This window comes from Nerophis ophidion, linkage group LG03, assembly GCF_033978795.1.
Source record: "Nerophis ophidion isolate RoL-2023_Sa linkage group LG03, RoL_Noph_v1.0, whole genome shotgun sequence".
Lineage (NCBI taxonomy): Eukaryota > Metazoa > Chordata > Actinopteri > Syngnathiformes > Syngnathidae > Nerophis > Nerophis ophidion.
Window position 1 is genome coordinate 52,809,076 of NC_084613.1, and position 17,635 is coordinate 52,826,710.

Below are 17,635 nucleotides of genomic sequence, written 5' to 3' on the forward strand. Positions count from 1 at the left end.
ATTAATTCAAATTTTTTTTGTAATATAACAAGTAACTAATTACTTTTAAAAATACATTTTCAGAACACTGGTCATGGGCCGATCAAAAAAGTGTGTGTGTCCATTAAAAGATTTCCCTTTCAAAGTGTAAACCCGAATAAGCATCGAGTGGAGGGTGGTCTAAAACCCACCATGACTCCATGGTTGTTTGCACACAAGAGTGCACAAGAGGGGAAATAAGAAGAGATGAAGCAGCAGGCCTCACAGGTGATGTTGTGCGTGTGCACTTAGACACATGAATGTGTTTTATCTGTCTGTGTACTTATTTCTGTGGATCGCTGTTCTCGATTGGCCACAGTGCAAACGTGGGCTCGAATTAGAGCCAGGAGACAAAAGGCTTCATATTTGTGCTTGCATGTCAAGGATTACTTGTTCTATTGAATGTGTTGCCCCATTTTCTGCTTATCACTCTCTGTGCTCTTTAATCTCTTTCTTGTCTCTGCTCAATGGCTTCCTCTCACTGTCTTCAAATGTAGCCCTCGCCCCCTTCTATTTTTTAACACTTACAAAACTGAAAAGGCCCCAGCCCGCTCTGGGCCACCTGGAAGCACCAGTGAAGCTTTTCTCTCCCAGGCCTGGCTCCCCGCCACCGGCCAGCTGTAGCATTGTGAGCGGCCCGTCTCAGTTAATTCCATGCATTGCAATTGTTGCCGGGCGCTGTTTACGGCCACCTCCTACTCCCGCCTGGGTAGCCTCTCCGATTGTCCTGGGGCCTCCCTTGTTTAATACTGTTTTGCACGTTATTAAGCCCTGGAAGTCCATTAATCACAGTTCACGGGCTGCGTAAGCCCACACAAGGCAGGGAGAGGTGGGGGATGGGGAGGCACACTCGCTTCCCTCAATGGGCTTAGACGGTGGTCCATTCAGATACCTAACGAGATCATTACCACTAACTAAATACAAACCTGACCCTGCGACCCGCTGGGAAATTACGTAGGAGCGCCGACATTAATACACGCCCTAAATCCTAACCCCACCCATTTTCTTGCAGCCGTGTGTAAACGCCCACCCCAAAGTCTCCCAAAGTAAAGTAACCCCCCGATACTACCCCCCCTCCTTCTCTCTCTTGCCAATGGACAGAAAACTAAACCTGTCATCAAAAGGGGGCTAATCACTGCTGTGATTGTGGTAAACCAAGCCTGACAGACATTTCACTGAGACCTCAATGGCCAGTCTCCATCCCGCCTTTCTCGCTTTCTCTGCACTCCCTCGCTCTCTCCGTCCAATGAGAGACAAACACCCGGAGGGCTTTTCAGATTACTTGACACACTGTGTCCATTTTGGGGAAAGGAGACCACCTGGTTAGCTCATTTTAATACAAAACCGGTTGAGACTCCTCTCCCTTTTCCATCCGCCTCTCAAGCCCGAGCTACCACCATGAATTCTGTCTAATCCAGTGACCCGCACAGAACATTCCTGGTTTAACACTCCTCGGAAGAGGCTGGATTTGCACGGATTACATGCCTCCAGTTCTGCTTGGAGCCACCTATGGTTTCAAACATGGATGGACAGTGGAACACAGACATTTCATTGCGGAGTGCCAGCCCTTTTGGGGTAATGGGGGGCGAGACATGTGACCTAGGGAGAGTGAAGAATGTTGGGAAGATAAAAAGTTGGTTTTGGGGGAGGGGGTTGCACTGACTTTCACTCTTTCTCCCTCCAGTTTATGTTAAGATGTTGTCACTTTCACCATCTCAAGTGTTGCCACTTCACATGCCGGAGCTTAGTGCCTGCAATGCCGGGAGTGGGGGCGGTAGGATTGAGGAAGTCTGGGAAGATTTCCATTTTAACAAGCACAACTTTGTCACACAGTCACCTGATTACCATGGCACCCCGTATTCAATGCTCCCCGATTTCCTGTTTCCTCTTTGCTCCTTTCGTGGCTCCTCTTCAGAAGCCTCTCGAGAACTCTTTAGAGCGGCGTTTCCTACTTCTGAATCCGACGGCTGGTTTGACAGCTTGTATTTCCTGCACTGTGAAGGTTAATTATTTCATTGCGTAGATTCGCATATTTTAAATTAGGTCCATGATAACATCTCAATTGTTTCATGGGATGCAATGGTGATGCAGAGGGAGCCAAGACTGAACTAAATTTTAATTTACCTGGACGTTGTCATGTAAAATACAACCAACCAATCAATCAATCAAAGTTGACTTATATAACCCTTAATCGCGAATGTCTCAAAGGGCTGCTCAAGTCACTCACTAACTGAGTGCAAGATTGTTAGAGACGTTTTAAGTATCGAATAAAAATGAGCTCTATAATAGGAAATCAAATAGTGTTCGTCCTTACGTATGTGGTAGGTTACTACGGACGTTATTAAGTAAAATATTTTTTCATACGGTGTTGATGTGGAAATGTTTGCCTCGGCATTTCGATCGCGTGGGCCTCTGGCACCGGATGAAGATGTTGAAATGCGGAGTAATCACTCTTCATTCTCTAGCAGGTGACTTTTCAAATGATGCTACATATTAGCAGTAATGCTACTTTTTTAAGCAATGCTTTTGGCCCACATTTGACAAATCACGGTTTTCTGTTGGACATATTCTCACTTGAAGCCAAACCACCGCCAGAAGTTGGACCCCCTGCTGTTTTTCAAGGGAATTAATTATTCCTTCATTCGCACCTTATTTTTCTCATATTACCACTCGCACGGCTCTGCTAGCATCACAGCTAACGCTACCCATGCTGTTACCTCTCTGCTCCCCGAGGGCATATACGTATGTGACGTATGACGTGAGAGTATGTGACGTGTGTAAGAATGTGCGCTTGCTGTCTGTGAGAAGGAGAGACAGGAAAGAGCGAGAAGAGCCTGTAATGTAATGCATGCAGCTAAAAGCAACTGCGTGAGAATGTATCCCCGAATATTACAATATAGTAATTTTTTATATCGCACAGAGACAAACCCGCGATATTTCGTGTATATCGATATATCGCCCAGCCCTACTTTGTATCATTCTTTTTTAGAAGAAAAAGACAGCTTGACCTTGGGGTTAAATTTGGAGTCCTTATTCGTTCAGCCTTGTACCAGAGAAATTGACGTACCAAATCACACATAAAAATCCCCAAAAGAAGATAATCAGGCCGCAGATGGCAGCTAAATGTGTGTGTGTGTGCATTCTTCCAAATGAAGTTCAAGACAAACGTGTACATTTAAGTGTGTATTTGCCACAATATTCTAACAGTGTCATTGTGGAATATATAGTATGCTTCAAAGTAGATCAAACAAAAATTAAGAAAAGGCCGTAATGAAGGAGCATGTTCTCATGCAAACACAAATAGGCAGAACGATATGTTTAAAACCCGTGTGCACACCTATGGCACAAAACTGGCATTGCATGTGTTCCTTATGTGATATCATTGTTGACTTTAGCAGTCTGAAATAAAAAGAATATATAGACTGATTGGCAACACATAATTTGCCCTGGTGTGTGAATGTGAGTGTTAATGTTGTCTGTCTATCTCCGTTGGCCCTGTGATGAGGTGGCGACTTGTCCAGGGTGAACCCCGCCATCCGCACGAATGCAGCTAAGATAGGCTCTACCACCCCCGCGACCCCGAACGGGACAAGCGGTAGGAAATGGATGGATGGATACACACATAAAATTGCATGGTTTTTTTGATTGTAACTTTGTAAAAAATAGGACAAAAAAATATACATTTCTCTTTGGAGCTTTTCTGGCCCAGTAAAATCACATTATAAGTGCTATTTTTAACAGACTGTAATTCTGGTATACTACTATGCTTATTCATTGAATACCAAAAAAGATATAATTATTGTCGATTGAATAAGAAGAACATATTATTTTGGTGGAATTGCGCCCTTTAACCACCAGATGGTACCAGAAAGCCATGAGCATAATTTTCAGAGCTTTGATGACCTTAAATAAGTAAAACTGCCATCAAACACGGTGCATTTGAATATTTAGAGATAGATTTAAAGTTGTTAAAAGGACTGTTTATGCAAAACCAACTTTTCTTATCTGTTGGTACCTGTTTTTGTGTATTTGAGATTTGAGATCTGTATAAGTCCCGAACATTTCAAATCAAACCATTGAGGCATGGTGGAAATATTTTTAAAACAATATTGCCTTCCTTCATACATCCTCCAAACGAGCTGTTTGGAATTTCCCCAATTTGTGACGTGTTTCTGTATTGTGTATCTTTATATTTGGTAGAGATTTCCCTGTAGAGCTTTGCGCGTGTGCGCCATTGTAGTCCGGCGTAGGAACAAGCTCCTTATTTTTCTTTATCCTCTTGTTGTGGGGCAGACTGGCTCATACATGCACATCCATCCTCCGCTGTTGCCCTTTCTAATACAGATTATCATATACAGTAGTTGTAACTTTATCTGTTAGTAGACTTCTAATGGAAGCGCTAAAAACCGCAGCAACCTGGCTCATACTTAGGAGAGGGCCAGAAAGGACTTTAAGACAATCTGTAAAACATCATCTATGCAACATTTTGACCAAAGAACAACCATTAGGTGTAATGTAGACCACAAATAAGTGTTTTAAATGTAGGAAAAAAAATTATAATACGAACCTTAATATATTTCAAGCGTTGAAAGTAAAAATAATAATAATGATAATGATTTATTGCTAACAAAAGATAATTTTATGGGCAAATCCCTTTTGGACCTTAAGAAAAAGTGTGTATTAGGGTTGTACGGTATACCGGTATTAGTAAAGTACCGCGATACTAATTAATCATATTTGGTACTATACCGCCTTTGAAAAGTACCGGTCCCGCACGAGGATTAGCTAAACATGCTTCACTACACACCGATGCTCACCGGCATCAAAATGTAAACAAACGCCATTGGTGGATCGACACCTGACATCCACTGTAATGATACCAAGTACACTAGCGTATCTCTTCGATACTACCATGATTAGATTTTTTGGGCATCAAAACATCTTCTTTCATTTAAAAAAAAATAATATTATGTTTATAAACTCATGTCCCTGGACACATGAGGCCTTTGAATATGCGTGGCGCAGTGGGGAGAGTGGCCGTGCGCAACCCGAGCGTCCCTGGTTCAATTCCCACCTAGTACCAACCTCGTCACGTCCGTTGTGTCCTGAGCAAGACACTTCACCCTTGCTCCTGATGGGTGCTGGTTGGCGCCTTGCATGGCAGCTCCCTCCATCAGTGTGTGAATGTGTGTGTGAATGGGTAAATGTGGAAGTAGTGTCAAAGCGCTTTGAGTACCTTGAAGGTAGAAAAGCGCTATACAAGTACAACCCATTTATCATTTATTAATATATGATCCCGTAACTACTTGGTATCGGATTGATACCCACATTTTTGAATAAGTAAATATTACATTTTAACAAAAGTTGTTAAACAGAACATGTTAAAAGAGAAAGTAAGTATATAATAAAAGTAAATTAAAAATTGGATTAATAATTCATTTTCTACCACGTGTCCGTAATAATGTTGACTAAATAATAGAAGGCTTCAAGGTGGGAGAGGGGTTAGTGCGTCTGCCTCACAATACGAAGGTCCTGCAGTCCTGGGTTCAATCCCAGGCTCGGGATCCTTCTGTGTGGAGTTTGCATGTTCTCCCCATGAATGCGTGGGTTGCCTCCGGGTACTCCGGCTTCCTCCCACTTCCAAAGACATGCACCTGGGGATAGGTTGATTGGCAACACTAAATTGGCCCTAGTGTGTGAATGTGAGTGTGAATGTTGTCTGTTTATCTGTGTTGGCCCTGCGATGAGGTGGTGACTCGTCCAGGGTGTACCCCACCTTCCGCCCGATTGTAGCTGAGATAGGCGCCAGCGCCCCCCGCCACCCCAAAAGGGAATAAGCGGTAGAAAATGGATGGATGGAGGTTACTGCATACGTCAGCAGCTAAATTAGGAGCCTTTCTTTGCTTACTTACTACTAAAAGACAAGTTGTCTTGTGTGTTCACTATTTTATTTAAGGACAAACTTGCAATAAGAAACTTATTTAATAATGTACTGTAAGATTTTCTGTTAAAAGAAAGCCAGTAATGCAATTGTTTATGGTTCCTTTTATTCAGAAAAGTAACAAAAAGTATCGAAATAATTTTGGTACCGGTAGCAAAATATGGGTATCAGGACAACACTAGTGTGTACAGACAATCTTAAGTTTGTACAAGGGTAAAATGATCCTTAAAGTTCACCGCGTTCTCCTGTTGAACAGTCAAGAATCGGGTCAAATGGAAGATTTATTTAAAACAGGTCACAGGTAAACGTTACAGCGTTGGTCTCTATTGAAAATGCATCTGCCGTTCAGTGAAGAGCTAGAATAAGCTCTGATGGGGAAGTCGTCATCCTCCTCATTGGACGATGGAAGACAAGTCCAATGTGTTCATAGAGCAGCGATGATTGGGTCAGGGGTGATGCAGCTGGCTTAATTGCTTGGTGATTTTCAAGGTTTGTTTTGGACTTGATGATGTATAGGTAAAATATTTCTGTATTTGATGCCTTAGATCCCGTACTTTTTGTTGTTGTTCGACATAGATGCGTCATTCATCAAAATGAACATGTAAGACTAAACAAAATCTTTGGAGTATCTAGGGAAAGATAGAACCCAGAAATGAATGAATTAATACATACTTTTCAGTCTAAGGAATGTATCTGGTTGATCTAAGTGAAAGAAAATGTAAAGCAAAAGGAATATTCTTAGAGTAATCACAAACATACACCACAGGATGGTGTTAAGAGAGTTGGCCCTGCATGTGTTGCGTTGATTGGTCCTCCCCGCTAACAATTGGAAGCTCATGATGATGATCTCTGGCATGACAAGTGATTTTAACCTGCCGGTGGGACGCCCCCGCACCAGGTCACAGATCAGCTGCCCCACATAAACAAAAACATTAGGAGAGCGTTCCATATTTAAGAGCAAACTAATTACAGTCATTCCCATCTGAAGTACTTTTCTGCTGCAATTTGCTCGGATCACCAAACCTCCAATCCCTCTCCTGTAAACAAATGAGCTGTCACACAGCACAGCGATAAAGCAAATAATAAAAGGAGGTGTCTTTCCAAACTCTCTGGGGGCACAGTGTGTGAAGTAGGCTTCACATAGTATCATAAACACGACAATGTTGAGTCCTAGTGTCAAACTTTCAACCAACTGAGGAATGATTACTTGGGTTGTTAATGTGTGCAAAAACATAATCAAGTAGAATATTGATTGAAACAAAGCCATAATAATTAATTTTTCAAATCCTTTTCTAAAATAGGTACTGCTTCTACTTCTACATACTTTGGGCGAAAGAAAGCGTACGCTTCCCTGTACTGGTTACCATGAATTGATTAAACAAGTCGAAAAACTTATTCAGGTGTTACCATTTAGTGGTCAATTGTAGAGAATATGTACTGAACTGTGCAATCTACTAATAAAAGTTTCAATCAATCAATGCCAATCGCAGGCAGCATATAAACAGACAACCATTTTTCACCTATTGACAAATAAAAGTCTCCAACTAACCCTAATATGCATGATTTTGGGATGTGGGACGAAGTACCCGTAGAAAATCCCTGAATTCACAGGGAGAACATGTGAATGTTGTGATCCGGTTTCCGGATCGCATCTTTAATCTATGTTTGAGTCCCTTTTTGTGTTTTGATTATTTCTGGACTCTTCTGATCCCTTTGTTTGAGCACTTCCTTGTTTGTATTTGTCACCATGGCGACTTAATTTGCTCCACCTGCACTTACTTTCTGACGCACACCTGTTTTTGATTATTGTTTTAGTATTTAAACCGAACTGCTACCTTAATTCTGCCTGGATGTTTTCTGTTACGCTTCGGACGCATTTCGAATGCGCGATTTGTCACCCCTTTAATTTGTCCAGAATGTTTTTTTGAAAAAAGAGAAAAACCCTTGGACTTGGGTGGGTAATGAGATTTAGAAGGTGGGGTAGAAGAGGCAGATGACTGAGATTGACCAGAATAATAAAAAGAAAAACTGTCCTGATAATTTTGTATTTTATCATAAATGTTATTGTTAGAAAGTTGTTGAGAATGAGAGTCAACAATATAAAAATCTTCTGCAAAAATGTCAACAACAGGGCCCGGTGTTGCGTCACCGGTGGGCGTTCCCCAAATGTCGTCATCGCTAGAGTCAGGGAAAGTGTCATGGTGGTCGGAAGAATGGTTGGAAAAAAAACAAGCAGGATTACCGGTACTGAAGGGTGAATCCTGGTCGGGGTGAAGTTTGTTGTGTCCATAGTAAGGATGAAGTGGGGTAGGAGCGTTACTGCCGTGAGGGGGAAACCTCCATTGGACCCCTCGTCTCTTCGGGGCAGCGTAAGCGGCTTCGGAGAACACCTCCGGCCCACACCGGAGTCTCTCCTTCTTCCAAGCCATAAACTCCATCCGCAGACCTTCGTCGAAGGGCTCCTTCCTCTGGTTTGACGCGAAGGAATTCTTTCTTGGTGGGTTCATACTATTGCGCCTGTTTGGCATCGATTCCCTCGAGGATGAGTCAACACGTGAACACAACAAAAGTAAGATTTAAACGATTTATTTAATAAAAGGGATCTATGAAACAAAAACACTGAAGGTAAGAAAAAGGAAACCAAAGACGCTAGCGTGAGAGCTAGGATATACAAAAATACATAGACTTGGCACGTAGGCACATAAATGTAAAAACAAAGATGATTAGCATGTGAGCTAAAGATGACAAGATGGCTTAACGTATGAGCTAGCAAAAAACAATACATACCAGATGTAATGTTGCGTGAAAGCAAGCTATGAACCCAGGAAGAAAGAACAGAAGGGGCAGGCGTATATAGTGAAGGTGATTAGAAAAACAGGTGTGTGTGGACCGGGAGTAGCAGCTGGAACTAATAGGTAACCATGGTGATGGACTAGGCGGGAAGTAAGCAGGTCAGACGGAGAATGAAAACACAGATGGAAAAATAAACAATAACGTGAAGATCCGAGTAACGGATCGCAACAAAAGGGACTCAGACATAGATTAAAGATGTGATCCGGGAACCGGATCACAACAGTGAACCCGCATGGAGATCCCCAAAGGAGGAGATTCGAATCGCTAGCGATTAGAACTCTCATTGCCAGCTAGCTATTAGCGCACTATTTGCCAGATAACGATTGGTACACTAGTTACAAACTAAAAGGTACTAGGGCTGTACGGTATACAGGTATTAATATAGTACTGCGATATTAATGAATCATATTCGGTAATATACCGCCTCTAAAAAGTACCGGTTCCCCACCCGTCGTCGTCGATACATAGTGTCAGTCAGACGAGCATGTTTGCGGCAGCGTACAATCACGGAGTACTTACAAGCAGACAATGTGTGTAGACATAAAAGGGGGAATGGATGAATTTTGACTTCATAACTAAAGATAAATGTGAAGTTATAATACTGAAACACCCTCATTAAGAGGTGCTTTATTTAAGACATGGGGCTAATTTCTTTAAGCACCATTTGCAGTGTTGTTACTTCTAAATTCCTAATCCTTGTCTCCATGGCAACAACAATGACAAACACATTTTGAGAGAATAATTGCACCGCAACACAACACAAACGCTACAGAACAAATTCCCAGAATTTCCTGCAGCCCCAACTCTTCTGGGACGCTACAATATAAACAAACACCGTGGGCGGATCTACACCTAACGCCCAATGTAAAGATACCAAGTACATTAGAATATCTAGTCAATACTACGACGATGACATCAATATTTTTTAGCATCACAAAATCTTATTTCTTTTTTTTAATTTTTTACAGTATGTTTATAAACTCAGGAAATATGTCGTTGGACACATGAGGACTTTAAATATGACCAATCTCTGATCCTGGAACTTCTTGGTTTCGGATTGATACCCAAATTTTGGTACCATCCAAAACTAATGCAAAGTATCAAACAATAGAAGAATAGGTAAATATTGCATTTCAAATGAACATGTTGAAACAGAAAATAACCAGATATTATCAGTAAATGAACAAATAGTTTAACAATTAATTTTGTACCACTTGTCCTTAATATTACTGACAAAATATAAGAATGAGAAATGACACAATATGTTACTGCATATGTCAGTCGTTAAATTAGGAGCCTTTGTTTGCTTACTTACTACTGACAGACAAGTTGTCTTGTTTTTTCATTATTTTATTTAAGGACAAACTTGTAATAAGAAACATGTTTAATTTACGCTAAGATTTTTTGTTAAATTAATGCCAATAATGACCTTTTTGTGATCCCCTTTATTATGAAAAGTACCGAAAAGTACTGAAATACATTTTGGTACCGGTACCAAAATATTGGTATTGGTACAACATTAGATGGTACTTTTAGGACCAATTTAAATCTAAACACAATTTCATAAAGATAATGATGTGGTAGGTCACCGTCCCATCAGTTAGGGGATTCTTGGCCTGAAAAGACAATGAAGACCCCTGCTGTAAATAATCGCTGTGTGTGTTTTAAAGAGTACCTATTATGCATAACCAAATATATCGGTCATGGTTTGATTTCAAATTTATGGGACTTATGCAGATCCAAAATACTCAACAACAGTTACCAATAGGTAAGATAACTATGAAAAAAGCTTTATCTCCACATATGGTAAAGTTTCACCCAAAAAGCTTTGTGCGAATCCGTTATTGTAGTCCAACGTTATAGTCAAGGTTCCCTCTAACGTACACGCCTGCGCAATAGCACACTGCTCTGTGTCCTTGGTGCACGAAAAATCTATGCAGCGCACAAAATCTAAACCCAAAATCCAACCTAAACTCTAAACAAAATAAACAAAATGTATTCTGTACCACTGAACTTTAGTTATTACCGCGCTCCAGTCGGACGTTTTTTCACGGGACACATTTCCGGCGTTGTTATTGTACTCGTGATCCACGGATGAGAAGATGCTGTTCCGTTATTGATTTAAGTAAAGTCTGAATGTCATTAAAACAGTTAGCTTCATCTTTTGGCACTTCTTCAACTCCCGTCCTTGCACGCTACACCGCTACAACATAGATGACTGGGAGAAGACGCTGTCGAAGGTGAGCCACGTAAATAAGACTGGCCACAAAACGGTGCATCCTGAAATGACTGTCAGAAAGCGACTTGAAGATGATCTGTAAAACAAAATCAATGCAACATTTTAACGCATTCCAAAAATAAGTTGCGCGCCTTATAATTTGGTGCGTTCTGTGGTCCGGGAAAAACAGTAATGTACCTCAGAATTTTGGGGGGGGGGGGTTTCTTACATAATTTACTGACATTATTATTATTGAAAATGTAATGTAAAATTATATAACATGCATGCAAAGAATTCAGAAAACCTTTCCCGTTTGGCAACTCTATCCTGTGGCCACATCAGTAGCATTTGGAAGTTAAAATCGGACGCTCCAAAAAGTGTTGGAAAGTCAGCCTAAAACCAATACTCTGTCTTTTTTGGGTGGGATTTTACCTGTTGACATCATTTTTAGGTCCATAATTATGAAATAACTGCTAACGTTGTCAGCATTAGAGGGGCCGTTTATATCATTTGCATCTATTGACAGCCCTATCATAGATCTAGAGTTAATCAAGTTGTTATGATGGCTACAGTTTGACCCCGGAGAAGACAAATCCTATTTCCATTGTTTCTGATGAGAACATTTTCTGGGGGGATCCGAACAAATGTGAAATATACCAGAATAGATTACGATAAACCACCAAGATATTTTGTATATTTTAATCTCTAATTGTTGTAGCCTTGTTTCCCGTACAATATTGTGTTTCATTAAAGAGACACTATCTTTACCAAGAAGAGGTTAAATCAGAAGTCAGTCATGGCAATTACACAATTAGCCGTTTCTCCTGAACACCCCTCCTTATTTATCACAATTGCTCTATCCTCTGCCTCAAAAGCAGCAGATCCACATCGAGAGATAATGCTGAGTGTCACCACATCCCTCTCCAACCCTTTCAGGTGAGTGTGTTTCTCCAGTGTCGGAGGAAATTAAGCAAAAATGATGGAGTGTTTGTTTTCTGACATTTTGTCTCTCCGCAGCCTCATCAGGGCTGAGCCTCGCACGCGTCAAGTGTTATTTTAGGGCTCCTGCCGAGCGTGAGGCTGTCAGGGACGATGCTAGGAGGAGTGAGGTGAGCTCTTGCAGAAAATGACCCTTCTGCTCTGATTGTCTTCTGGCCCGCAGACTGCCACTGAGGGTGAAAAACAAAGGCGCAGGCGGAGAGAGAGAGAGGCGGCTGAGTGCTAATGCATCTCACAGCAATTAGAGAAGCTTACCTGACTGCATGAGCACAGCACACAATAACAGACGCTGAAGGTACACTCAGATGCGTACAATACTTCTAAAAGCCAAAAAAACACACTTTGCATGCTGACTAGAGAGTAAACACCAGCTGATGTCAACATTAACACGAACAAAGCAAAACAAAACTTGTTAGAGGCCACTTACATGCTGATACCATAATACACTGACAATAATGTATAGGCAGATTGGCAATTGGATATGATTCACTACAATTACTTTGCAATATAACTTTTTCATACAACCCAATATGACATAAAATGATAGGTCACCTTGAGTACTTTAGTTAGTTGTGCTGCAAGTGTGCAACAATCATAAATTACATTTTCTGCATTCATTTATTTCCTGCTGCTTATCCTATCTCTTGTGCAACCCTGTTCCTTATCTGAGATGACGGTTTAGATTGAAAGCTAGCAGTCTGAAATTTCTCCAGGGAGTTTTTATTTTTTTTGATTGCAACGTTGTTAACAGAGGATACAAAAATAAAGTAAACACATTTTCTTTTAAGAACTGCCTCAGCCCCATTGACCCCGATTATAACTGGTATTTTCTTAGCAGACCATAACCCAGGGCCCATATTCCTAAAGATTCTGAGAATTCTCTCAGAGAGCGCCCAACTTTACTTAAAAATTCCTAGCAAGGAGTCTTAGCTTAGAAGTTATTCCAGAACATTCTCAGAGAACTCTGAGCAAGGAATGGACAGTAACTCCTATCTCAGTGAGGCGGTGTGGTTAACCCCGTTGCTTGACAAGAGTCATTATTTCAAAAGCTGTCATTGGTTGATCCTAAAAGCTATAAACATATACCTTTGGTGATAATGGGCCAGGGACCCTCAAATCGATTGCCTTAATTATAGAATGTAGTCTTATGAAGACTATCCAGCCATCCATCCATCCATCCATTTTCTACCGCTTGTCCCTTTTATGGGGGGGTCGCTGGAGCCTATCTCAGCTGCATTCTGTCATGTTCTGTGGTCATGTTTTGTTTGGTTATGTTCAGTTTGTTTTTGGACTCTATTAGTTCCTGTTTTTTGATGCACTCTTGTTTGTTTTGGTTGCCATGGTGGCATAATTTTCACATGCTGCTGGTGTTCAGACACTCGCACCTTTTGTCAATCATGACACAACTATTTAAGCCTGTAGTTGCCAGGTAGTCAGGCTGGCGACATTACTCCTGATACTCGAATGATTATGCGGTCCATGCCATAGTGCTCATGCCATTGCTCTGTTGTTTTTAACTTTTCACAGTAAGTGTTTTGTTTATGTCCATAGTTCAGGCCAGAGGTGTGGACTCGAGTCACATGACTTGGACTCGAGTCAGACTCGAGTCATGAATTTGATGACTTTAGACTCGACTTGACAAAATGTAAAAAGACTTGTAACTCGACTTTGACTTTAACATCAATGACTTGGGACTTGACTTGGACTTTAGCCTTTTGACTTGACATGACTTGCAACTTTCCCCAAAACCCAACGATTAAAAAGTTATTCAGGAGCGCTCCGTATCTTCCATTTTGTACGCGCGTTTGTCAACATGTGTGCGATGACAGCCTGTGCGCTACCTGTCAGTACAACAGCTAATCAAATTACATCCACGTTATATTCGTCACACGGCATTCATCCAATCAAATTGCAGGAAAACCAAGCAGAACTGCTCTCAAACAACAGAAGAATAAGTGAGGAAATGATGCCATAAAGTGTTTCGTTCGGGTATTAAAACTACGACTTGGTCAACAAAACATGAATTGCCATATGCAAATCATGCGGTTGGAAGATTACAGACGGAGACGCAACAACTTCCAACTTCGTTCGACATTTGAAGTTGCACAAAGAAAGGTACGTTTTGAATGTAAGCTAACGTTTATTGGCTGAGTAACGTAACTTTTATTTGTTGTGTAGTTAAATCAGTGAGGCTTTAAACTCACTGCTAACGTAATAACTATAGACATCTTATAAGTAGACGCAGCATCGAGCGCTACTGCCTGTTGCTGCTGACGTGACGCGCGGCCGCCATCTTGGAGTGGTGATCCGATCCACTCAGGGCAATTCCTTTGGCAGGAGCAATTAACTGTCAGCACATTTAATTCATATTACCTCACTGAATACCACTGATACTCACGCGCTTTTTTGTCATACGTGTAACTATGATAAAGGACACATGTCTTGGCTTGTTCATAATTTGCTTAACTGTAATAGAATATTCTTATATGCTATAAGTGACCAGACGTCTGAGATCAGAACTGGGAATATAATCCCAGAGAAGGGGGGGAAAAAACAGTCAGCTATTTTTAAGTTATAGAAACAATATGATTAGGTTATATATACATGCGTATATCCTACATAAACAATGTATGAATACATTAGATATCTATATATCGTATGGACCTATAGACCAGTGGTTCTCAAATGGGAGTACTTGAAGGTATGCCAAGGGGTATATACATGATATTTTTTTTAAATATTCTAAAAATAGCAACAATTCGAAATCCTTTTTAAATATATTTACTGAATAATACTTCAACAAAATATGAATGCAAGTTCATAAACTGTGAAAATAAATGCAATGTATAAATGTATTTTTTGTCTTATATGGCTCGTTCAATGGTTTGGGTTGCCAACCCCTTCCCTAGGATGAGAGCTGACCAATCTAATATGTTTCAGCATATTGTTCGTATGTCCTTCTCTTGATGAACTAGCAGCCTAATAATAGTTACAAGTAGCGCTGTTGCAATATTTTCTTGTAAAATGTAGCCAGCCGGAGATCGATTGTTGCGCCTGGACTACACCTGACCAATCTTAGTCTATGAGCACAAACAGATGAAGCCTACTCGGATGAGCGGCGAAACGTCTTCTAAGACAAACCATACATATGACTTATTTTTAATCATCAATCAATCAATCAATGTTTACTTATATAGCCCTAAATCACTAGTGTTTCAAAGGGCTGCACAAACCACAACACAAACCACTACGACATCCTCGGTAGGCCCACATAAAGGCAAGGAAAACTCACATCCAGTGGGACGTCGGTGACAATGATGACTATGAGAACCTTGGAGAGGAGGAAAGCAATGGATGTCGAGCGGGTCTAACATGATACTGTGAAAGTTCAATCCATAATGGATCCAACACAGTCGCAAGAGTCCAGTCCAAAGCGGATCCAACACAGCAGCGAGAGTCCCGTTCACAGCGGAGCCAGCAGGAAAACATCCCAAGCGGAGGCGGATCAGCATGACTATGATCCTTTTGGGTACACGGAACTTTTAACGTTCACCAAAATTTAGGGAAGCCCTAAGGATTAGAAAATACATTGACTTGGTTTTGGAAATAAAAAATGTCAAATTGGCCCCCGCATGCTTTAATTTTACAATGTGCGGCCCTCAGGGGAAAATGTTTGGACACCTGTGTTCTAAGGCATTCTAAGGGATAGATTTAATTCTCTGAGTGCTCAGGTGAGCGCTGCTTGCAACGTGACCCCCAGATGAGGAGACATGACACGGCGCGCAGGTAAATTATTATACAAAGCAAAATCTATAGTGCAGCTGGGAAATGCACCGGAAGCATCGGGAAAGCTAGGTAGAAACAAAGATTAACAGAACACAAACACACTAACAGAATACCAGTATACTAAACAAATGACAAGGTTTCGACACAGGCTGGCATATTAGCAGCCTGCTTGGCGACCAGGAACAGGTGGATCTTGAGGGCTAATCAGAGACAGGTGAGGGAGGCAGCGCTCAGGACAGAGGTGCCGGGACAGGAAATTGAAACCAAAATAAGATTGTTGGACAGGAAACGACAAGGAACAAAGGAAGTGTATAACAAAACAAAAATAGTCATGAAGGATCACGACACTGAGAATACAATGATCTACAAAATGAAAGTATTCACAATCATGTTTTAAAGCTTTACGTTTTAATATGCCACAATATACGTATGCATACTGTCTCCACAGACATAAGTTGTTGCCATTAAAGTTTATTTTTAAATTGAGTCCAGATGATTAAATTCCTTCTGATAAAGTGGGTTTAAAGCATGTCACATTGGAAGGAAAGGCTAATTTTGTAATTACTTTGGTGTAATTATTTTCTTCAAATTTTTTGCGGAATTCATTTTCATGTCCCTCTTTTGACTCCATCATAGCTCAATTTAGTCACTTGAGTGCTTCTGTCAAGGTTATGCAAATCAGAGCGTCTCGGAGTGAAACGGTTTGAATATCCAGTTCAGCTTATGAGCTGAGGCGCTGACAGAAAATAGGAATTCTTCCATTTCAAAGTGTCTCCCTCTTGGAATAGTTTTGTGCTATCAAGGCTACCTTTTTATGCACTTCTCCTATTTATTTTAATGTTGCCCTGATAGTCCACTGTACGGAACCATTTGTGTCAACTTAGTTTATTCCACATGGGGATTTTTTTAAATCTATTTTACATGTTAATTTTAATGTTATAAACCGTGTCCACTAGGTATTTTGTAAATAAAATTCCCAGGGTGAAGATCTGACGTTGTCTTTACCCATAGAAACATTTTTGTCCAAACCAAAATCCAAGGAGAGCTGCTGTGTTAGATGTACAAATTGTTATGCGTTGCTGTTCACTCAAGAAACACACGTACGATTTGATGTACTAGGTATGTAAGGGCTTGAACTTGAGATCGATTCAATCCTGCTCTTAACCAAGGGAAACATAAAAGTAAACGTGCAAGAGCAAAAGCCGACAAGTGAATCAGAGAAACAAATCATTAAAAATATATCCTACCTTTTAGGTAAGATGTAGTCAAGCATTTAAAGGCCTACTGAAATGAGATTTTCTTATTTAAACGGGAATAGCAGGTCCATTCTATGTGTCATACTTGATCATTTCGCGATATTGCCATATTTTTGCTGAAAGGATTTAGTAGAGAAAATAGACGATAAAGTTTGCCACTTTTGGTACTTCCTGAAAAAGCCTCGCCTTTACCGGAAGTCGCAGACGATGACGTCGCAAGTGTGGGGGCTCCTCACATATTCACATTGATTTTAATGGGAGCCTCCAACAAAAACAGTGGTTCGGACTGAGAAAACGACAATTTACCCATTAATTTGGGGTAATGGAAACACAGTTTCTGATGTCTTAGATCTGTGGTCTTCAAAGACACTTGCACTTTCTCATTTTGGTTTAGTCTTTCGTGTTCATGTTGATGATTACTGCAATAACAAAGTTCCCCTATGCCAAATAGGAAAAAATAAAGAAACAGGACTTAAAGGCCTACTGAAACCCACTACTACTGACCACGCAGTCTGATAGTTTATATATCAATGATGAAATATTAACATTGCAACACATGCCAAT